We start from the raw sequence: 24,329 nt of genomic DNA, 5'->3' as shown, positions 1-24,329 counted from the left end.
CCCTCTGGAAATGTGAATGCACCTTTCTCTTCTCTTTCTCAAAGGTCTTGTTGTCCAAAATAGTGTGTACTATCAGTAACAGAAAAAGTAATGAGTATACCTATGTAAATGTAGGTTATTTATCTCTAAATTATAAACATTTTCCACAGTGTTAGGTATAGTATATGTGTTTAAATCATACCAGTTGTTAGAAGTTAATAAAGATGAGAAATACTTTAAAAATAATTCTTTTTATATTATTAGAACATGTATTTTACTTTCACTAAAATATTAATAACCATGTTAAGATTTTTGCAGTGAATATGCTTCATTACTTTTAAAAATCGTGGTTTAATTATTTTTGAAAGAGTAGTTTACAAGTCTAATAATTAAGCTTATTTTAATAGTTTTTTTGTTTGTTTTGGGGAGTTTGTGTTTTTTGGCCAGCAGAGCTAAAAAAGATACATCACAAAGATACGAAGGTTGAAATGGAAGAAAGTACATTGTTGACTTCTTATTCTTTTTATTTACCTGTATTAGCAATTATGCAAAGTTTTTGTTGAAAAGGGATTATTAAATTTCAATTTAATGGTACCAATTAGGTGTTCTTACACGCTGATTAAAAAGTGACGTATGATATTTTAATAATTTTAATGAATGTGTTCAAAAACAATGGTTTAAGCAGTTTTTAACCCATTTTTTTAAAATATCAAAACACAATAACTTCATATTAGTTTGGGAACTAATTAAATGCATTGTTTTACCTTTTAGTTAGTTTTAGAACTAATTTGTAATTTAGAAAAATTATAGTTTAGAGAACTCTGTTTCCAAACTTTTCAAATGTTCAGATGAGAAGATTTCTTTAAAAAATAGTTTAACCAGGCCAGGCATGGTTGCCCATGCCTGTAATCCCAGCACTTTGGGAGGCTGAGGCAGGCGGATGACGAGGTCAGGAGATCAAGACCATCCTGGCTAAAACAGTGAAACCCCGTAAAAAAAAAAATACAAAAAATTAGCCAGGCATGGTGGTGGATGCCTGTAGTCCCAGCTACTCAGGAGGCTGAGGCAGAAGAATGGCGTGAACTTGGGAGCTGGAGCTTGCAGAGAGCTGAGATGGTGCCACTGCACTCCAGCCTGGGCGACGGAGTGAGACTCTGTCTCAAAAAAAAAAAAAAAAGTTTATTCAAACATGCTGCTTCCATAGTATAAGTGACTTTTTAAAAACGGAATGAAAAAATGTTATTTTTTCTGAAGTTCTTGTTAGCACAGTACTGCAAAGAGAAAGAGCCAGTAAATCTGGAATAGTTAACTTGCATTTCCTCAGGGTACCAATCATGGCCTATGCCTACCTTTTTTTCTAAATTTTTAAAATTGGCAAATAATAATTGTACATATTTTTAGGGTGCATAGTGATGTTGTGGTCTGTACGATATATAGTGATCAGATCAGGGTAATCACCATATCTATCATCTTAAACATTTATAATTTTTTTGTGTTTCTAACATTCAATATCACCATTCAGGCTATTTTAAACTATTATTAACTATAGTATCCTACAGGTGCTATAGAACACTAGAACTTACTCCGATCTGACTGTAATTTTGTTGTCTTTAACAAATCTCTCTGTCCTTTCTTTCCCCCACCCTTCCCAGCCTCTAGTATTCTCTGTTGTACTTTTTACTTCTGTGGGATCAACTTTTTTAACTTCTAAATATGAATAAGAACGTGACCTTCCGACATGGAGACTGTGTGAGTGTGCAATGTCAGTCCATTTTTTTTATTAAAGCTTATTTTCTGAGGTTAAAAGATAAGTAGAAGTTGTAACATTCTTTCCTGTACCCCCAAAATGATTATTTTTTGCATATATTCCACTTTGGAAGTCACTGATTTTGAGGATGTTTGCAGAAACCTTATTGATTGAGTGATGAGGCACCTGAGTTGGGAATAGTAGTGTTTCGTGCTTGTCCTCTCTTCTAGGTAAATATAGAATAGACCTCATTAGGATGGCCGACCTGCATGCATGCCTGTGTGGAAATTTGAGGTATCATTCTTTTCTTTTCTTTTCTTTTTGAGACAGAGTCTCGCTCTTTCACCCAGACTGGAGTGCAGTGGCACCATCTCGGCTCACTGCAACCATCACCTCTCGGGTTCACGTAATCCTTCTTCCTCAGCCTCCTGAGTAGCTGGGGTTACAGGCATGCACCATCACACCCAGCTAATTTTTGTATTTTTTAGTAGAGGCAAGGTTTCATTGGTCTTGCACTCCTGGCCTCAAGTGATTCACCCACGTTGGCCTCCCAAAGTGCTGGGATTAGAAGTGTAAGCCGCCGTGCCTGGCCTGAGCTATCATTCTTTATAATGGACTTTACCAGAAAAATCCTGTAAGGAAAATACATTCTTATTGGGAAGGAGTGCTCCAGACTCTTGAACCCCATCTATTTAACACTGCCCAAGGCACAGAATAAAAGCCATCTTAAGAGTTTCAACAAATTCTGTCATAAAAGTACACTTAGATCACATTAAAAAAAAAAAAAACTTTATTACAGTTGCATAATGAGAGAGTGTCATGGTCTTGTCTAAAAGAAGCAGGAATCTCCAAGAAATCTACCAACAGCAGACATCACATGCAGATATGCCAAAAAAAAAAAAAAAAGATGTCAGCCTAGCATGTTCCAGAGAAACTTTTTAGAAGCAGACTATCTGGACAATTTAAGAAGAATTATATGGGAGTTATTTTCCTTATCTGTAAAATGGATGTAACAGTGGTACTTGTCACATATAATTTTTCTGAGTATTACATGAGATAATTTAAATGAAACTTTGGCTTAATGCTAATATGTTATTGTTGTATTATTATTATTGTTACTGTTGTTGTTAATAAGACAGCTTTTCACCCACTTTTCCATGCACCGTTCCTGGGTTGGTACATGTTTAGTTTAGCATAACTAAAGGATTCTTTAGATAATACAACTTAAGGCACAGTTGAGACAGAAACTCTTATAACATATAAGATACAATAATGATAGCCAACATTATTAACCACATACTATCTGCCAGGCACATTTCTATGTGCTTTACAAGAATCATTTTATTTAATCCCTCATTAGCTCAAGAGTTAGATACTACTATTACCTGAATTTTATAGCTAAGGAAACTAAGTTACAGAAGGAAGTTGAATGATTTAGCCAAGGTCACCCAGCTAGGAGAACTGGAGTCAAATCCAAGCAATCTAGACGATACCAGAATATGAATCCTGGAAGCGTAGAAGATCTGACTATATTTTAGATACTCTAATTTGGACCCGCAAACTATAGCGGGTCCTTATCGTTCCTCCATCCTTGCTGTGTAACTCCTGAGACCCATTCAGCAATGGAAACCAACGGAGATGAATGGCTAGAAAGTCACAGAATTGGAACAAGGAAAAGAATCTAAAAGTTGAGGAAAAGAGTCCAAAACTGGAGGAAAAGCAACAAGAAGGATCCAGGGTACAATACTAGCTCATCGGGCTAAGAGTGGATGGCCAAAAGGGGTACCCGGATTAGGGCTGCAAAGACAGAAATTTTTTTAAAATTTTGTGCTTAAAAGATCTTGTCAATTTTGTACTTAAAAGATCTTCAGTGAACTAAGAGGAGGCATTAAACAAATGCTTTGGCCAAGGGATAGAATGGCAGTTGAAATAGCCTACTGTTTGTTTTGCCAACATTGATAGCTCAGGCAAAAGGAAATGAGAATATGCAATACAGCAGGAATGTAAAAAGATGACAAATTTGAGAGGCATTTAAAAAATGTGTTGAGATGTGTTTGGTTGTACTCCGAAGAACAGCCTGGGTTTTGGGGGATCATGGTGGAACTGTTATACGTGGAGATGATATAGATAAGTTTGTGGCATTGGATTAGTTTTCCTTCAAGTGGTTTTAGGCCAGGCAAAAAAAAAAAATTTTTTTTTTGAGGTAATAGCTAGTAAAATGACACATTGAGGAAGAAGAGGCAGTGAAGGAAACTCAGAAGAAATGGAGAAGTAGGAGGCAAATTGTGAGAGGAATGTCAGAACCTATTTAGTAAATTTGGGTTAGGTAGAAAGGTACTATTTTAGTAGTTTAGTAAATAATTCAGCACAAATAAGAGTGACTGAGGAAGAGTCACATATTTTGTACTTGAAAGATTTTTTGGTGAACTAAGAGGAGACAATTTGGTTCACATGGTAGGGTATAAAAGTCGTTTACAAGGAGTTTGGAAGTAAGGCTAAGAAGACAGAAGTCAAAGGTTTGCAAGAGAAATGGAAAGTGGAGAAACCACAGAAACAATTGCTGGATCTTGGGAATTTTTTTATTTAGGATATTTAGAGTAAAGAGAGCCAGAAGAAATATAAATACTGAAGTTGAAAGTTGGAAAGGCCTAACTAATAGAGCCAGGCATCTGAGGCCACAGAAAGCAATGGCATCAAGGACCCAAGTAGAGAATAAACCTTAGAAGAGACAATTCCCTCTTGGAAATTGAAAACAAGGAAGAAGGGAGAGGTGAGGATGCAGATAAATTCTCATTTTTTCTTGAAATGCATGTAAAGGATAATCTTTAGCTTCTCAGAGGAAGAGGAGGTGAGATAGGAAAGTGGAGGAGGGGAAAGATAATGTCACATAAGTGAAAAGAGTTGGAATTTTTTTTTTTTTTTTTTTTTTTTTTTTGAGACAGAGTCTTGCTCTGTCACCCAGACTGGAGTGTAGTGGCGAGATCTCGGTTCACTGCAAGTTCCGCCTCCCGGGTTCATGCCATTCTCCTGCCTCAGCCTTCTGAGTACCTGGGACTACAGGCACCCACCACCACGCCTGGCTAATTTTTTGTATTTTTTAGTAGAGATGGGGTTTCACTGTATTAGCCAAGTTGGTCTCCATCTCCTGACCTCGTGATCTGCCCGCCTTGGCCTCCCAAAGTGCTGGGTGAGCCACTGCGCCCGGCCAAGAGTTGGAAAGATTTTTAAAGCAGCCACTTTGAGGAGTGTCATGAGAAGTCAATGAAGGAGAAATAAATGGATATTTATTTTCCTAAATAGATACTTATTGAGTACTATTTATCTTACAGTGTGGTGCTGTATGGATGCAAGAGGAAAAATCTAGTTGGGAATCTAGTTGGGGAATCAATACACAAAAATAGCTGCACATGAGAAGGTACAGGATGAGAAACAAGTGAATGTATGCAGTAATTGCCAAACGATTTCAAACATAGCAAAAGAAGTGTTTCTTGGAGGACGTAAAACTTGAAGAGTTATAAACATTTTCCACAGTGTTAGGTATAGTATATGTTATAAACATTTTGAAGAGTACCTAGAACTTGAAGAGTACTTAGAACTTAGGCAGGCAAAGATGGGTGGCAATTAGAGAAGGTTTAATGGAGATGATTAAAGTCCAGTCTGGACAATAAAGTAAAGGTGGGGATAAATACCTTTATAGGTATAGATGTGTAGAGAGAGGATGTCACAGGCACAGAACTTAAAATCTATGGGACAAAATGTGGAAGCATCAAATTAGCACACTTTTCCCTGGGACAGAGTCTTCACGTAATCAGATTGTATCTGGGTTCTTTTTCTAGAGAGCCTTGTGTGACAGGCTAAAAGTTTGGACTTTTCTCAGGAGACGTTAGAGAGATGCTAAACGTTTTTATGGAATTACCCTGGGGACAATATAAAGTTGTGTTTTAGTAACATTACTGTAGCAGAGGTGAAGTACAGATTGGAAAGCTATAGTGACAGTCCAGATGGAGGCACTTAAGACTTCACTATTTTAATTATCTTCACTATTTAAACTCCAGAAAGTGCTATAATTGCCAGGAAAATCTCTAGTTTTGCCTCATTGTCATAGATTCATTAGTTTCACCGTTTTATGTATCTTCCGTGTCTGATGATTTTTAGTCCTTTAATTCTGCCAAATTTTCAGTCTTCTCTTTAGCTCCCGTCCTTTCTTGACCTCCTCTGTTTTTCTGTGCTCTTTTTTTGTGTGAACTTTCTTGCTTTCTGTTCTGAATTTATTCAGAGTAGACCTGCACACTTCAACTTCACAATAGAGAATTCCAATAAACTGATAATGCTGTGTGTCATTCATTTCCTAATGTTACTGATATATTCCATAATATTTGCTAAGCTTTAGTCGTATTAATGTTTTATGCTATCCTATTAATAAGCTCAATAAGATATTTCTGATTTTTTTTGGTATTATGACTAACAGGTGAGCATATTAAATTCAGTGTGGTTGTACTTGTGAGTGGAAGATAAGGATAGTAGCACTTGTAACCCTGTAAGTTTCTTACCATTTTACTAAGTTTTCACTCAATTTTAATTAAATTTGAAAGTCTTTAAAATTAAGGTCAGAAATTTATATGTTAGTTTGATCTTGGTGCTTTTCTTAAAATATCAAAATATTAGTGCTTGTTTCTATCTGGATAAATTGTTTTTCTGTTTAATTATCTGTTTCTGCCATCTCTTGTAGTGACTTACTTTCCAAAAATGGTGAATATTAAAATATATAGGTGAAAATATATAAAAGATGAAGAATGAATAGAAAGAAATCTTGATTCTGGAATATGGCTATATTTATACAAACATAGTATGTTCCTGAAGCCATTTAATCTATAATAAGCTTCCTTTGAAAGCATTATTATAGTAGTTTCTTGAAAGTATCTTGAAATTATTTTTACGTTACTTAAAAAAGTTGCTTAAGGCTTTAGAAAGTAGAAATTCTGAGTAATTGATGCTTAATGCAAATTTTACTGAAGGCAATAATAAGCATCAAGTAAAATTGACTTTTTCATTATAAATGAAATATTTTATTAATGATTCAATCCTGCACTTCTGCTTGAACACTTCTATTTGAAAGTTTTTTCTTCCTTTTTTCCTCAGTGAAAGAGGGCAATCAAACTTGGTTTTAACTCAAGAGTTCAAGAAAGGGTGAAAAAATTGAATAGAAGGAAGTCTTCATTCTGAAAAGGGGCTCATTTTGAAGTTCAACTGAAGCAGGCTGTTTTACAATTTTGTATAGAAAATTATATCTTCATAATCAACTTGATTATTTGATTTGTAATGTAAAAATGCATAATGTTTCTTACAGTCTATAAATAACCACTTTTTTCAAGCATGACAGATTAAGTGAAAACAAAGGGAGTGAACAAAAATGGGAGGGGGTCATGAATCTGTATCTGCCCTGAGGAAGAGGGCAGTACTTTTGGGGAGTGCAATTTACATGAGCATCTGGGTCTTTTGTCATGTTTTGGATGGATGACCTGAGTCTGATATATTGGTGAATAGCATTAACAAAGGTCTGGTTGTCAAAGGCTAGGAAGAAAAATGCAATTAGCCACAGCAATGAGGTGATGTCTATGTTTAGGGAAAAAGAACCAATACCTAAATGGCAACAGAAAACACTGGAATGATGCCATTAGCAAAAGACCAGATTTGTGTGTGTGTGTGTGTGTGTGTGTGTGTGTGTGTGTGTGTACCTATTATGTAGTCATCTTCACTCAGTGGGATATGACAAAAGTCATTTATTTGGCAATGTTTGACTTATGTAATGAGAACAAATATGTATCTGTTACTAAAGAAATGACCTGGTGAGCTCAATGAATTTGTAACTCAAAACACACTAATTTCACCAACCTAACATTTGTAATTCTGTTTCTTTCTATTTAAAGAAAATTAGAATTAAATAAAGGGCATTGGAGGCTGAAAGAAGTTTGCTCTTTTTTCAGTCTCATTTTTTTTTTCTGTAAGCCATGCCATCCAGCGTAGAGAACCATATCTAATCTCCCAATTAGGTCAGGCCCCAGGATAATCAATCTCCTTAACAGCAGATGCCTTGTTTTAGCAAATGAATGCTTGGTTTCAAAAGAAGTTTTGTGTTGAGAGAAGACTGCAGTTGGCATGGGTGATTAGAACTCTTTTAAACCCTATAAAAAGCTTCTGTAGATTGTTTTATGCCCACACTTTGTGAACTGAAGTAAATGCTGTATATATTTATCTTCAAATGAACATGGTGGGGACTTCATATAGCCTGTGAGAACATGTATATGCATATAAATGGAACTATTTGCAGTCTAAAATATTTATGTCCATTTGAATTAACTATGCTTTTGATAAAATCTAAAATGAATTTATATATTTTGAGTAGGTGCTTTCATATATATTCAGTATGCTCCTTAATAACAATAACTTAATTATTACAGTAGCATTGTTTGAACTGAAAATATGACAAGTTAATATGATTCTCATATTTGTTATTTGGATTACTTTTACATTAGTTTATAAGTGCCTTTCTTCCTATCTGATGCCTGTTCAGTTCATACTTATAATTTGTGTTAATGGGCAGTGTGTGAGATAACTCTGAAACCAGGAAAAAATATATAAAATTAAATTTTATAAACAATGTATATTAAGTCAAAATAATAGATTGACTTTATTTTGCTCAAAACTCATTTGATCTAAGATAAATTGAAATATAATGAAATAATTTTCAATATAGTATAACTTAAAACAAAAACCCTGAGCCTCAATAAATTATTTTAGATAATCGTTGTTCAAAATCTCATTGCTGGAACTTGTCAGTGATACCTGAATGCATAAAACACTTCAGGAGGCTGCATAAATACCTATTTCCTTTTTTAGGAGAGCTGATTACATAATCAAAAGCACCAAGTTGAAACATTTGCAAGGTAGGTGAGAAAAAAAGCATTCACCACATGTTTTGGATTTTATCATTTTGACTTTATTGCCTATGGTCAGTTCTGTCAGTTTTTGTCTCCTTCTAAAAATAGTTTCAATCTGCTGAATCTATGGAAATTTAATATTTTCCATAGTGAAGGGTGATAAGACATCTGAGGAAGAATTAAAAACAGATGATCTCTAATTTAAGAAACATTTGATGCTAATTACTTCTTACCTTTTCACACAACTTAAATATTGGTAAGTGTATAGAATTACATTACTTTTTAAGTGAGATTTTAAAGCTAAATTGATAGATAAAGTAGATATTCAGTGAGATAATTAGATGTTCATACAAGATTTGAAAAATACAGACATTCTTAGTCATACGAAAATACCAAAAAGCACTGTGACAATTCACTTTTCCTTATTCTAATTTGTAACAGCATTTTAATATGGTCAGTAGAATGGCTTCAGCATATTTACAGTCTTAAAGTTTTTAACTAGAAAACAGTTTGATGTCTAGATCTGTTACTCAGCTACATTTTAGATTTAAAACTTAATTTAATTTTATAGCAAATTTAATTGTATAGCATGTAAGGCAGTTTACATTTAATTTAATAACATTAACACTTAGGCTCTTATGATAGCTTTCTAACTCAGATATCAGTGATTTTCAGAATGCAGAGATTTTCAAACTGAAATTTGTTTTATCATGATGCTCTTGTGGCTAAGTTTATACTTGGGTTATTTCTTCTTTACAGACACAACCCCCCCCCCCCAATAATATGGAAAAAAAAAAAAGTCTAAAGAAAACATACCAATACATTACTATGTTTTGGACAGTGTATAGACTTGAGTGATCTGTAGAACCTTCTTTATTGTATTATACAAGCTTAAATTTTTAATGATTACTTTATAATTCGGTAGAGTACAGCTATTTTCATTTTCATTTTCAAAAACATTTTCAAAAACATATATATGACAATCCCAGTATAGGTGATATATTGTTTTCACAAAAATTTTATAATAAATGTTGACAATAATTTTTTCCTATCCTCTTGAATCTGTAAAAACCTGCCAGAGCAAATATCCTGTTCTTTCCTTGGCATTACTAATTTGTTCATGGTGTTGATATAAACCCCTCTGGAAGTTACAGTGTAATAATTGTAAACTGCAAGGGGTATGTTATGCTTAAAGGATCCCAGGAATGATCCAAGATGAACTGCAAACATGGTAAACAGAAATTATACCTCTGCAGGATCTTAGGACCCTTCTACACTGTTAACAATTATTGAAGACCTTTGCAAATAACTTTGTTTATGCAGGTTTTATTGGTATTTATCATATTAGAAATTGAAACAGAAACATTTTTAAAATATTTACTAAATCATTTAAAAACCATGAAAACATATTACATGTTAACATATGTAATATAGTTTTCTGAAACAAAACAAAGAAGTATATATATGTGTGTGTGTATATATATACACACACACACACACATAGTGAGAAGAGTGGCACTGTTTTACATTTTTGTAAATGCCTTTAATATAAGGCTTAATAGAAGACAGCTGGATTCTCTTACCTGCTTCTGCATTCAATTGGAGGCAATATGGTATTTTGTTTAAAGTAAAATCTGGCTTTACACAAATATGTAATTATAGAAGGAAGGAGTATTTTAATAACTTTTTCAGTTGATTGTGGATATTCTTTAATATTACAGTGAATCTCAACCAGTGATAGTCTGTTACAGATTAGTTGCATTGTGAAATCTAAAACTATATAAATCAACTTTTCAGACTTTTGAACCTAGCCTATTTCTTAAGGAAGATTTCTGAAAGGTGCCTAACTTTTGCTTAAAAAAAATAAATTGTAATATTTCAATCATAATAAGATAATCTCAAGCACATTCTGAAGGATATTTTAAGAGTTTACTTTTCATCGAAGTTACTTGATAAAATATTCAAGCACTGCTTAAGTCTCTGATCCTGATTTCTTAAGTTTTAGATTAATTGAATTTAAAGTTTATTATTTATTAGATGGGCTAGCTCTTAAAACCTTTGCTTTGTGACTTTCTGGAGGTAAGTTTTTGTATATTAATTACGCAGATGTAAACAGCATAGGAAAAAATAAAGGTTTGATTAGTGATTTATTTTGGCATGGTGTCCACTATTCTAGATTTCTGTCCTCCTGTTAAGTACAAAAGAAACGAATTTCCAAACAAAACCTTTGCTTGAACTTGAGAACCAAAATACTGATTTCAATTAAAAAAAAAAAAAAAAAGATTTGTTTCAGTGGTAACAGTATATTACCAGAAACTAAAGCCAAAATACACATTTTCTTTTATGACACTCATATAATATGTCAGACATTGTTAAAAATAATTTAGAATGTTCTCACATATTGCCTTTGATGATGTTTCCTTTCGTTAGTAAACATTTGTACAAAGTGTTGCAACATTTAACTGATTATAAGAACTTTGTAAAAATCCCTTTTCTTTTAGAATTGAGGTCTGGTTATTTCCTCTACCAGACCTCTTTTTTGAATGACAAAAACAATGATGTCATTCTTTACTCACAGGTCAAATAGCAGTACTAGAGGCTGTGGCTATCTCGTACATTCAACATCTCAAGGAAACCATCCTTCGCCTTCTGCTACTGTCCCAGAAGAGATCAAGTTCCCCTATTGTGCATTCTCATCTCTGCCACATTGGATTTCCCCTTGTTGCACTCAGTTTGGTTTATAGTTATTTATTTGCACCATCAACTGACTAATGTCTGCCTCCCTCATTACGCTGTAAACTCTAAGAAGGAAGGGTTTGAGCCTGCTCTTTTCACCATCGTTTATCTGGGACCTAGGACAGTGTTTCACACATAATAGGAACTCTGTAATAGTTGCTGAATGTCTGAATATAAATGAATACTACTGAGCATTTGATGGACTTTAGATTCTCCAGAATATTTCCCTGCACCTTTTATGAGTTTCTTCATCCTTCTTGAAATTGGCTACTCTGATAAATCTCAGTGCTTGTTGTATTTTTTCTCACTTCCTTGACTACTTCATTCTTGCCTTCTTTCACTTTTTTTTTTTGCTTTAATTTCAAGTTCTTTAAGGAAAGCACGAAGTTCTGTCTTGCCTTTACATTTTTTTTTTTTTTTTTTTTTTTTACAAACTTTCAATTAGTCATAACCTTTCTGATTCTCAAGTTGAAATCTTGAATGTCAGTCTTTCCCTCAAACTGTGGTTCTGCATCTTTGAGGTATTACCTATATACTTCCACCAGACGTCCATCCTATTAAACTTAATAGGTCCGTGACTAAATTTGTCATTTCCCATACTAAACCAATAATCCCTTGTGCTTGCCTGTGTGTCCCAGCAGAATTTTTGCTCTTCCTACTTTTGTGTTCCTTCATATTTGCTTTCCCTGCCTGTCATGTCTCTCAGGGTCCATGTCTTCATCCCAGTTACATTAGCTCACACCGTGGCTGTCTCATTTCATTTCTCTCCTGTTGTTGTGGCCTTTACACTGCCCCTTCTGTATTTTGGCCCTCTTGACTTTAATCCATCCTATGCATGATGGGAGAGTAACCTTTCTCAATCATTTTTTAAATCACACAATTCTCTTTAAAACTTTGTCAATGGATAATTTGAATATTGCTTGGATATTTGATGGTATTAAGGAATTATTACTAATGTTTTTAGGTTTGAAAGTGGTATGGGGCTGGGTGTGGTGACTCATGCCTGTAATCCTAGCACTTTGGGAAGCCAAGGCAGGCGGATCACTTGAGGTCGGGAGTTTGAGATCAGCCTGGCTAACATAGTGAAACCCTGTTTCTACTAAATATACAAAATTAGCTGGGCATGGTGGTGCATGCCTGTAATCCCAGCTACTTGGAAGGCTGGGGCAGGAGAATTGCTTGAACCCAGGAGGCAGAGGTTGCAGTGAGCCGGGATCTTGCCGCTGCACTCCAGCCTGGGCAACAGAGTAAGTGAGACTCCACCTCAAAACAAACAAACAAACAAAACAACAACAAAAACCCAAAAAAGAAAGTGGTATTGTATTTAAAAAGAGGTCCTTATTTTTATATATACATACTGAAATATTTATGAATAATTGATGTAAGTCTGGAATTTGATTCAAGTAATATGGAATGGGAGAATACGGATAGGAGTATAGATAAGGTAAGATAGGCCAGAATTGTTGTTTATTGGGACTAGATGATGGGTACATGGAAGTTCAGTATACTTTTCTTCACAATCTCATATGTTTACATTTGAAATTCTGCATAATAAAAAATTAAGTCAATCATTTATTTCTTTCAGTGCTTATAAAATAGAATCCAGGCTCTTTATTTAGGAATTCAGAGACACAAAACAATCCCAGTCTGTGTTTCCAATGTCATTGGCCAATGTCTCCTACATATATCCTCTGCTGATGTGACAGACCAGCAGAGTCTGTTGGTATGTGTGACCATCTTTCTCCAGTAGTCTGCATTCCTATACACTTCTTACCACATGTACATTGACTGCAGGATTGCTCTAAGTGTCGTATATACCACTGGTAATAGCTCTCATCCAATGAGAAATTGCTCAACTGTTTTCTCCCTTGAATGGGTCCCCCAGGAGTCTCTAGTGGACTTGAATCCCAGTTACACACACTGATAAAAAATCTTTACCACAGCCCGTGTTGCCTTTCCTTCTTTCCTTGTCTCCTCTTTTCTACTGCTCGTTCCAGGATCCACTTGCATCAAGTCTTAATATTAAAGTCTGCTTTTTGGGCAATTCCAGTCTCACTCAGCTGCAAAATGGTTCCATTTCTGACTCTTTGCTCAAGTCAGTTTCTTGGCAGTTATATTAGTCTGTTTTCTTGCTGCTGATAAAGACATACCTGATACTGGGAAGAAAAAGAGGTTTTAATGGACTCTCAGTTCCACGTGGCTGGGAGCCCTTACAATAATGGCAGAAGTCAAGGAGGAGCAAGTCATGTCTTACATGGATAGCAGCAGGCAAAAAGAGAGCTTGTGCAGGGAAACTCCCCCTTATAGAACCATCAGATCCCATGAGACTTATTCACTGTCATGAGAACAGTATGGGAAAGACCTGCCCCCATGTTTCAATTACCTCCCACTGGTATCTCCCACAACATGTGGGAATTCAAGATGAGATTTGTGTGGGGACACAGCCAAACCATATCAGCAATGTATACTTTCTGTGTCTGTTTCTTCTCTGCCTTCTCTTAAATTTTAAAACAATGCTAATTTTAGAAAATTATAGAGAAAACAAAAACCTTCTGTGGTCATAATACTTCAGAGATAAACTTTTTCTTTAGTCTTTGCATGTGTGTGTGTGTGAGAGTGACTGCAGTCATCTGACTGATAGGGACCAGGGGTTTCACTTCCAAGATGGCTCACAGGCATGGTTGTTAGTGGGACCTGTTGGATCCTCACTGGCTTTGACAGGTTTCAGTTCCTTGCCACATTAGACTTTTTACGGGATACCTTGATAGTTCACACAAGATGGCAACTGGCTTCCATCCAGGGAAGTGATTCAAGAGAAAGCAAAGAGAAGATCACAGCGCCTTCTCTGACCTAGCCTTCAAAGTGACATATCATTACCTTTGCTATCTTCTGTTGGTCACACCAGCCAACTCATATGCATTGTGGAAGGGGACTATACAAAGATGCGAATATCACAAAACAGGGATCAATGGGGTATGTTTGAGGCTGACTACCACAGCTGATTTATAGTGCAGAGCTACTCTAGGGGTTTTTGAAGACATTCCCTTAGGGCATATTAAAATCATTATCTCTGACTCAACATACTACTTTTTAAATGTGCCAGGACTTGAATAGTAGACTATACCACCAATGTTTGACTTTCTATTTTCCTATAATCCTTTTAGGAAGGTCAGTTGAATTTTTAATGAAGTAACTTGTTTATTTTGTTTCTTTCTTTATCTCATGCAGAGATAGTGCTGTTTGCTGAATCTGAGTTTTTGTCTTTGGGGCCCAGACATGTGTTTTTCTAACATTCTTTTCTAGATTCTGTTCTGTCAGTCTTCTCATAATAAAAGATATAAAATAGTTCTAGGTTGACCAAAGGTATCATACAAATCCTGTTCTATTTCATCATCCAGACAGAACCAGACTATCATTTTTTTTTCATGTCACCATTTTATAGCAGCAGCAATAGAAGTAATAGTAACTGTAATGTAGTAGTAGTCATAGCAAGATAATAGCTAATATTTATATGGTTTTAGAATGTCTTACCTTCCCTATACTTTCTTAGAATTCTAATTTCATAAATATTGTGTATCTCTTCCTCAGGACACAGATAAGAACTGAATTCCACTTACAGTAACTATGTTACCATGTAACTCACCGAACAGTACTTGAAATGTCTTACAGTGGTCTTTCTTATAGTACCTCAGTATCTATTTCCAGTCTTTCTGAATACAATCTATAGAGCACTGATAGGTATACTAAGAGCACATTTCTCCATTGTTTTTTGCATCTTGATTCCTTAGGTAGTTATTTCAGTCTGCTCTTAAATATATTGCCACTCTTTATTAGACGTCTTTGGGCATAAATCTCACTGTCTGATCTGATAATACTGATAAACCATCACTGCTTTCATTTAATAAACTCATTAAGAGTAGTAGCTGTTATACTTGGGTGCATCTCTTTTTTGCCTTTTATATCTATCTAGCCTGGCCTCTGATCATTTAATTTCCCTTTTCACCTATGTCTCATCTGTTTTTTTAAGATCTCAACCGTTCTTCTAGTACTCTCTGTTTTATGATACTGTCCTCCTTTCTTTGTTATTATTTTCAAACTGCTCCTGTTCTGCTAATAATATTCTAGCATAATTTCAAATCTCTCCCATTTCTTCTTAATTTCTAGAGTATCCCTGATGTCTAGAGTCAGAATGGTCTAGGAACAATGCTGTTAGATTGCTTTCTTACACGTTAGGTTGCCTTATTTTCAAAGTTGTTTCTCTACCTTAAAAAAAAAGATATATTCTCTTTATAATAAGAGCCTTCTCCGTTTTTATTTTCTCATTGTTAAAATATCACCATTCTCTTGGTGAAATAAAAGTTTAGGTCTTTAATATCAAAAACTATTATGAGAATTTGTGTATCAAAGACAACTTGTGATATGGTGATGAAGGGGTAGCTTTTGAAGCCATAGACAAAGCTACATGATTCCAGAAGTGAGCCCTTTCACACATTCTTCTTTGGCTGTGAATATGGTTTAAAACAGAATAAGAAGAAAAATGATTTGGAATAGCTGATCTACCGCTGCTTATCAAGGGCCTGCATTAAGAATGTAAAGCTAGCACTCTACATGTTAGTACTCTCGCCCTTCTGGAGCTCTGTTACCTTTGGATTTTTTTTTCAAGTTCTGAAAATATTTTTTATTAATTTGTGCAGATATTTTATTTTCATTAAATCAAATTATTTAAGAGCTAATGTAAGCTTAGCTTACCTTCTAATTAAGGTTATAACATTAATTTTAATGTCAACATTGAAAATTAAACATTAAAATAACATTAATACAGAAATTAAAATAAAAAGTATGACAATATATACAAGAGGATTAGCAGGAAAACCTTGGTAAAGAATTAATTAAAATACTGTACTTTCTTTTTCAATACCCATTAGTAAAAAATGGCAGTAAAAATATTCTGATTCATAATTGAACATAATGAGGAGTTCCTAATGGGGAATGCGCCTTTTTCTAAATGTCCCATTGTGATAACTTTAGACCCTCAACATTCTTCTTCAGGTTCAGAGTTCATTTTCCTGCCTTCTTTTCTCTAGTTTGAAGGTTCATTTGTTAGCTTTCTTCTCCATTCTCTTGTGCTCTTTTACAACTTGCTTTCTTGCTCTTTTATTTTCTTTGCTTTCATTTTTAGAATGTGAGTTTAATACCTATGCAGATCCCTGCCATTAATCACCTCCACATATTCAATTTGATTTGCATTGAGTTCTTCCTTTGGCAAACCATTGAGAGATATTCCTGTTTCAGATTTTTGGATTTGTTAGGCTTTGGTTGATGCTGAATAAACTAAAGATGGTTATATAAATGTGAGCATGCACTGCAAATGGATTCTTAATCAATTTGCTTTTGCTTCTTTTAGAACTATGGGAATTATCTCTACCTCCTCCAACTCATCAATCTCATTTACTGGCAGACAGTTTTATCCTGAGAAGCTTAAGGAGTATTCAGCGTTACACAGTTTGCTGCCTTTTCTTTGTATCAGTCATTCAAAACTTTGTGTAACTGATTGCTCAAGTAACTCGAGTTCACTCTGTCTATGTGAATAAAACCCTCCAATTTGTCATCATCCAGAGCTACAATCTTAAAATCATCATATTGTTCATAAAAGTTCTCAAACTTCTCTTTTTATAGGGTCAGCTACTCATTTATTTTTAGGACTGAGGAAGTTATACTCTATGAAATGACAACACATTTCCTCTTCCTTAAAAAAGTGGCTTTCTATGACTTTGTGAGATTTTCCCAGGCAGATAAATAATCTTCATCTGAAAATAGGCTTTGAAAATCAGTCATTATTCCTTGCTTTCACTTTTTTTTTCTCATCCATAATCCATTAACTATCGTCTTCCTCAAACTCTGATGTAAACATTGATTAAGGCAAATTAATTTCAGGGCCTGGAATTACAAAATTTCTTCTTTCTCATCTCTTTTCCTGCATGTACTGATGTGTTTTTGGGAATGAGGGGAATAAGCACTGAGGGCCCAGATGGTTCTTTCAGATGCTTTAGGTTGTCACAGCCATCATCAAAACACTTCATAACTTCCTCTGTTTTACTCACCTTGTTTATCGTTTTTTTAAAAAATGTGTAGACAACATAATTCCTCTGGGATACATTGGTATCTGCTACTGAAAATCTCTTTGATTTGAGTGGACCTTGTGAAAAGACACATATTTCTCCTCTATAAATGTCCCCCTCCCAAACTCATTCTGCAACTGTGTAGGGCTTCCCCACAAAACAGCAACTATACACCTGAGTGTCCCAGACAGAGCAGGTGACATTACATCCCAGGAGTGGACAAGGCCCAGTTAGTAGCCACATCTTAATGCCTTGCCACAGTTCTGCCTTTGGATTTTGTGGTAAAAACCTGAAGTCTTGGCTCAGAGACACAATGAAAGCTGCAAATATTCCACCCAGCAATGCCTGGAAACACCCACTCTCTGTCTCAGCCACACCGCAAGGTCAACCAAAGCAGCCCAAAGTCTTAAATTATCTGCCTGATTCCGTGCCTCACTCAGGGTTGAAAGCCCACATAGGTTATCACACTGAAGCCCTCAGCCCTGGATCAAAATACTATAATTTCCCATGCGATTTTGCTCCCTAAAACCTACCCACCTGGTCAATTTCTTATTTATTTCTCAAGATTCCTTGTATATCTACCAAGATGTTGGAGTTTAGTGGGGATCTATCCCTTTCTTCCCCATCTTAAACCTTGAACCAATCCAGAGACAGATGCAGGATTTCAGTAGAAGAAAATATTTTGGATGGCTGAATAGGAACAGCTCCCTTCTCCAGCTCCCAGCGCCAGCAACACAGAAGACGGATGATTTCTGCATTTTAACTGAGGTACTGGGTTCATCTCACTAGGGAGTGCCAGACAACTGGTGCTGGTCAGCTGCTGCAGCCCAACCAGCGAGAGCTGAAGCAGGGCGAGGCATCACCTCACCTGGGAAGCGCAAGGGGGAAGGGAATCCCTTTTCCTAGCCAGGGGAACTGAGACACACAACACCTGGAAAATTGGGTAACTCCCACCCCATTACTGCACTTTACCAAGGGTCTTAGCAAATGGAACACCAGGATATTATATCCCACACCTGGCCTCGAGGGTCCCACGCCCGCGGAGCCTCCCTCATTGCTAGCACAGCAGTCTACAATCTAACAGCAAGGCAGCAGCAAGTCTGAGGGAGGGGCGCCCGCCATTGCTGAGGCTTAAGTAGGTAAACAAAGCCGCTGGGAAACTCGAACTGGGTGGAGCCCACAGCAGCTGAAGGAGGCCTGCCTGTCTCTGTAGACTCCACCTCTGGGGACAGGGCACAGCTAAACAAACAAACAAACAAAAGCAGCAGAAACCTCTGCAGATGCAAACGACCCTGTCTGACAGCTTCGAAGAGAGCAGTGGATCTCCCAACATGGAGGTTGAGATCTGAGAACGGACAGACTGCCTGCTTAAGTGGGTCCCTGACCCCTGAGTAGCCTAACTGGGAGACATCCCCCACTAGGGGCAGACTGACACCCCACACCTCACACGGTGGAGTACACCCCTGAGAGGAAGCTTCCAAAGCAAGAATCAGACAGGTACACTCGCTGTTCAGCAATATTCTATCTTCTGCAGCCTCTGCTGCTGATACCCAGGCAAACAGGGTCTGAAGTGGACCTCAAGCAATCTCTAACAGACCTACAGCTGAGGGTCCTGACTGTTAGAAGGAAAACTAACAAACAAGAAGGACACCCACACCAAAACCCCATCAGTACATCACCATAATCAAAGACCAGAGGCAGATAAAACCACAAAGATGGGGAAAAAGAAGGGCAGAAAAGCTCGAAATTCAAAAAATCAGAGCACATCTCCCCCTCCAAAGGAACACAGCTCATTGCCAGCAATGGATCAAAGCTGGATGGAGAATGACTTTGACGAGTTGAGAGAAGAAGGCTTCAGTCCATCAAACTTCTCAAGGCTAAAGGAGGAATTACGTACCCAGCACAAAGAAACTAAAAATCTTGAAAAAAGTATGGAAGAATGGATATCTAGAATAATCAATGCAGAGAAGGCCATAAACAAACTGACAGAGATAAAAACCATGACACGAGAAATACGTGACAAACGCACAAGCTTCAGTAACTGACTCGATTAACTGGAAGAAAGAGTATCAGCGATTGAAGACCAAATGAATGAAATGAAGCGAGAAGAGAAACCTAAAGAAAAAAGAGAAAAAGAAATGAACAAAGCTTCAAGAAGTATGGGATTATGTGAAAAGGCCAAATCTATGTCTGATTGGATGCCTGAAAGTGAGGGGGAAAATGGAACCAAGTTGGAAAACACTCTTCAGGATATCATCCAGGAGAACTTCCCCAACCTAGTAAGGCAGGCCACCATTCCATTCAGGAAATACAGAGAATGCCACAAAGATACTCCTCGAGAAGAGCAACTCCAAGACACGTAATTGTCAGATTCACCAAAGTTGAAATGAAGGAAAAACTGTTAAGGGCAGCCAGAGAGAAAGGTCGGGTTATGCACAAAGGGAAGCCCATCAGACTAACAGCAGATCTCTCGGCAGAAACTCTACAAGCCAGAAGAGAGTGAGGGCCAATATTCAACATTCTTAAAGAAAAGAATTTTCAACCCAGAATTTCATATCCAGCCAAACTAAGTTTCGTAAGTGAAGGAGAAATAAAATCCTTTACAGATAAGCAAATGCTTGGAGATCATGTCACCACCAGGCCTGCCTTACAAGAGACCCTGAAGGAAGCACTAAACATGGAAAGGAACAACCAGTACCAGCCATTGCAAAAACATGCCAAAATGTAAAGACCATCAATGCTAGGAAGAAACCGCATCAACTAACAAGCAAAATAACCAGTTAATATCATAATGACAAGATCAAGTTCACACATAACAATATTAACCTTAAATGTAAATAGACTAAACGGTCCAATTAAAAGACAGAGTGGCAAACTAGATAAAGAGTGAAGACCCATCAGTTTGCTGTATTCAGGAGACCCATCTCACATGCAAGACACACATAGGCTCAAAATAAAGGGATGGAGGAAGATCTACCAAGCAAATGGAGAACAAAAAAAAAGCAGGGGTTGTAATCCTAGTCTCTGATAAAACAGACTTTAAACCATCAAAGATCAAAAGAGACAAAGAAGGCCAGTAAAGGGATCAATTCAACAGGAAGAGCTAACTATCCTGAATATATATGCACCCAATACAGGAGCATCCAGATTCATAAAGCAAGTCCTTAGAGACTTACAAAGAGACTTAGACTCCCATACAATAATAATGGGAGACTTTAACACCCCACTTTCAACATTAGACAGATCAACGAGACAGAAAGTTAACAAGCGTATCCAGGAATTGAACTCAACTCTGCACCAAGTGAACCTAATAGACATCTACAGAACTCTCCACCCCAAATCAACAGAATATACATTCTTCTCAGCACCACATCGCACTTATTCCAAGATTGACCACATAGTTGGAAGTAAAACCCTCCTCAGCACATGTAAAAGACCAGAAATTATAACAAACTGTCTCTCAGACCACAGTGCAATCAAACTAGAACTCAGGACTAAGAAACTCAATCAAAACCGCTCAACTGCATGGAAACTGAACAACCTACTCCTGAATGACTACTGGGTACAGAACGAAATGAAGGCAGAAATAAAGATGTTCTTTGAAACCAATGAGAACAAAAATACAACATACCGGAATCTCTGGGGACACATGTAAAGCAATGTGTAGAGGGAGATTTATAGCATTAAATGCCCACAAGAGAAAGCAGGAAAGATGTAAAATTGACACCCTAACATCACAATTAAAAGAACTAGAGAAGCAAGAGCAAACACATTCAAAAGCTAGCAGAAGGCAAGAAATAACTAAGATCAGAGCAGAACTGAAGGAGATAGAGACACAAAATACCCTCCAAAAAAATCAATGAATCCAGGAGTTGGTTTTTTGAAAAGATCAACAAAATCGATAGACCACTAGCAAGACTAATAAAGAAGAAAAGAGAGAAGAATCAAATAGACGCAATAAAAAATGATAAAGGGGATATCACTACCGGCACCACAGAAATACAAACTACCATCAGAGAATAGTATAAACACTTGTATGCAAATAAACTAAAAAACCTAGAAGAAATGGATAATTTCCTGGACACTTACACTCTCCCAAGACTAAACCAGGAAGAAGCTGAATCCCTGAATAGACCAATAGCAGGCTCTGAAATTGAGGCAATAATTAATAGCCTACCAACCAAAAAAAGTCCAGGACCAGATGGATTCCCAGCTGAATTCTACCAGAGGTACAAGGAGGAGCTGGTACCATTCCTTCTGAAACTATTCCAATCAATAGAAAAAGAGGGAATCCTCCCTAACTCATTTTGCGAGGCCAACATCATCCTGATACCTAAGCCTGGCAGAGACACAACAAAGAAAGAGAATTTTAGACCAATATCCCTGATGAACATCGATGCAAAAATCCTCAATAAAATACTGGCAAACTGAATTCTGCAGCACATCAAAAAGCTTATCCACCATGATCAAGTGGGCTTTATCCCTGGGATGCAAGGCTGGTTCAACATATGCAAATCAATAAATGTAATCCAGCATATAAACAGAACCAAAGACAAAAACCACGTGATTATCTCAATAGATGCAGAAAAGGCCTTTGACAAAATTCAACAGCCCTTCATGCTAAAAACTCTCAATAAATTCGGTATCGATGGAATGTATCTCAAAACCATAAGAGTTATTTATGACAAACCCACAGCCAATATCATACTGAATGGGCAAAAACTGGAAGCATTCCCTTTGAAAACTGGCACAAGACAAGGATGCCCTCCCTCACCACTCCTATTCAACATAGTGTTGGAATTTCTGGCTAGGGCAATCGGGCAAGAGAAAGAAATCAAAGGTATTCAGTTAGGAAAAGAAGAAGTCAAATTGTCCCTATTTACAGATGACATGATTGTATATTTAGAAAACCCCATTGTCTCAGCCCAAAATCTCCCTAAGCTGATAAGCAACTTCAGCAAAGTCTCAGGATACAAAATTAATGTGCAAAAATCACAAGCATTCTTATACACCAGTAACAGACAAACAGAGAGCCAAATCATGAATGAACTTCCATTCACAATTGCTTCAAAGAGAATAAAATACCTAGGAATCCAACTTACAAGGGATGTAAAGGACCTCTTCAAAGAGAGCTACAAACCACTGCTCAGTGAAATAAAAGAGGACACAAACAAATGGAAGAACATACCATGCTCATGGATAGGAAGAATCAATATCGTGAAAATGGCCATACTTCCCAAGGTAATTTATAGATTCAATGCTATCCCCATCAAGCTACCAATGAGTTTCTTCACAGAATTGGAAAAAACTGCTTTAAAGTTCATATGGAACCAAAAAAGACCCCGCATTGCCAAGATAATCCTAAGCCAAAAGAACAAAGCTGGAGGCATCATGCTACCTGACTTCAAACTATACTACAAGGCTACAGTAACCAAAACAGCATTACTGGTACCAAAACAGAGATATAGACCAATGGAACAGAACAGAGCCCTCAGAAATAATACCACACATCTACAGCCATCTGATCTTCGACAAACCTGAGAAGAACAAGAAATGGGGAAAGGATTCCCTATTTAATAAATGGTGCCTGGAAAATTGGCTAGCCATAAGTAGAAAGCTGAAACTGGATCCTTTCCTTACTCCTTATACGAAAATTAATTCAAGATGCATTAGAGACTTAAATGTTAGATCTAATACCATAGAAACCCTAGAGGAAAACCTAGGTAATACCATTCAGGACATAGGCATGTGCAAGGACTTCATGTCTAAAACACCAAAAGCAACGGCAACAAAAGCCAAAATTGACAAATGGGATCTAATTAAACTAAAGAGCTTCTGCACAGCAAAAGAAACTACCATCAGAGTGAACAGGCAACCTACAGAATGGGAGAAAATTTTTGCAATCTACTCATCTGACAAAGCGCTAATATCCAGAACCTACAAAGAACTCAAACCCTCTTGGGAGGGTTCTCTTACTCCAGGATAGAGAGCTGACCCCAGTGCAAGCCTCCCAAGGTCAGGGTGCCACTGAAAGAGAAATGGCCTACATTGTAGAGGCAGGTTAATTTTCTCAGACTTTCCAGTCAGGTAAGTCACTCCCTTTTGGTTGGGACCAAAGCCAGAGAGGTTACCCAAGTGGATGTGCTTCCTCAGGAAAACCTGATGCAAGTAAACAGAGGTGCCTTCCCAGTGGACATATATCTCTAATATAATATATCTGTTAATAAGTGAAAGGCAAATATAGCCCCCAAATCTCAAGTATGATGTATGTAGCATGGAGGCACTTCACTAAGAGGATGGAACAATCCTCAGGGGAAAGTTCCAGAAGAACATCTAGTATTGTCCCTGAACTAAAAATGATAACTAATACGGGTACATAGATAACCTAGTAGTCAGTGAAGAAGTTCAAATTTAGATAGCAGAAGGCTTGGTTAGAAAGATCAAATGGAATTTGCTGCAATTTGATTTTTGTTTCTTCTCCCAGTTTGAATTACACAAAAGGAAATAGGAGCAGTCAGTTGTTAGCATCCTTCATGCCACTAAAGAATGTTTCTGCCAAATTACATGGCATCTACATGTAGTTTTAAGGATATATTTCATTTCTTTTTTGATTCATTGACATATTGCCCTTATATTTTAAAATATTTTATAGAGATTATAATTTGAGGATTAGAGCACATAACAAATAATCTTTGATTAGGTTTGCAAGCAAATATTGTAATTTAAAATATATCATAAGAAAAGTATTTTTCAATACTTGACTATAATATTCAAAGTGATTATTACATAGCAAGTAGAGGGAAATTATAT

At 36.6% G+C, this 24,329-nt stretch overlaps 1 protein-coding gene across 1 annotated transcript in view; it reads left to right on the top strand.

Moving 5' to 3' along the window:
• The window catches only part of LOC139362333 (protein GVQW1-like), a 183,310-nt gene that overhangs the window by 8,018 nt on the left and 150,963 nt on the right, over nt 1-24,329 (top strand). The window contains exon 2 of the mRNA XM_071093094.1: nt 8,624-8,670. The gene's annotated coding sequence lies outside the window, so the exon portion shown is untranslated. The remainder of the gene's footprint in view (nt 1-8,623; nt 8,671-24,329) is intronic.

Source organism: Macaca nemestrina, chromosome 3, assembly GCF_043159975.1.
Source record: "Macaca nemestrina isolate mMacNem1 chromosome 3, mMacNem.hap1, whole genome shotgun sequence".
Classification (NCBI taxonomy): Eukaryota; Metazoa; Chordata; class Mammalia; order Primates; family Cercopithecidae; genus Macaca; species Macaca nemestrina.
Note: the sequence above shows the minus strand (reverse complement) of the source record. Positions and strands in the feature narration are given on the sequence as shown.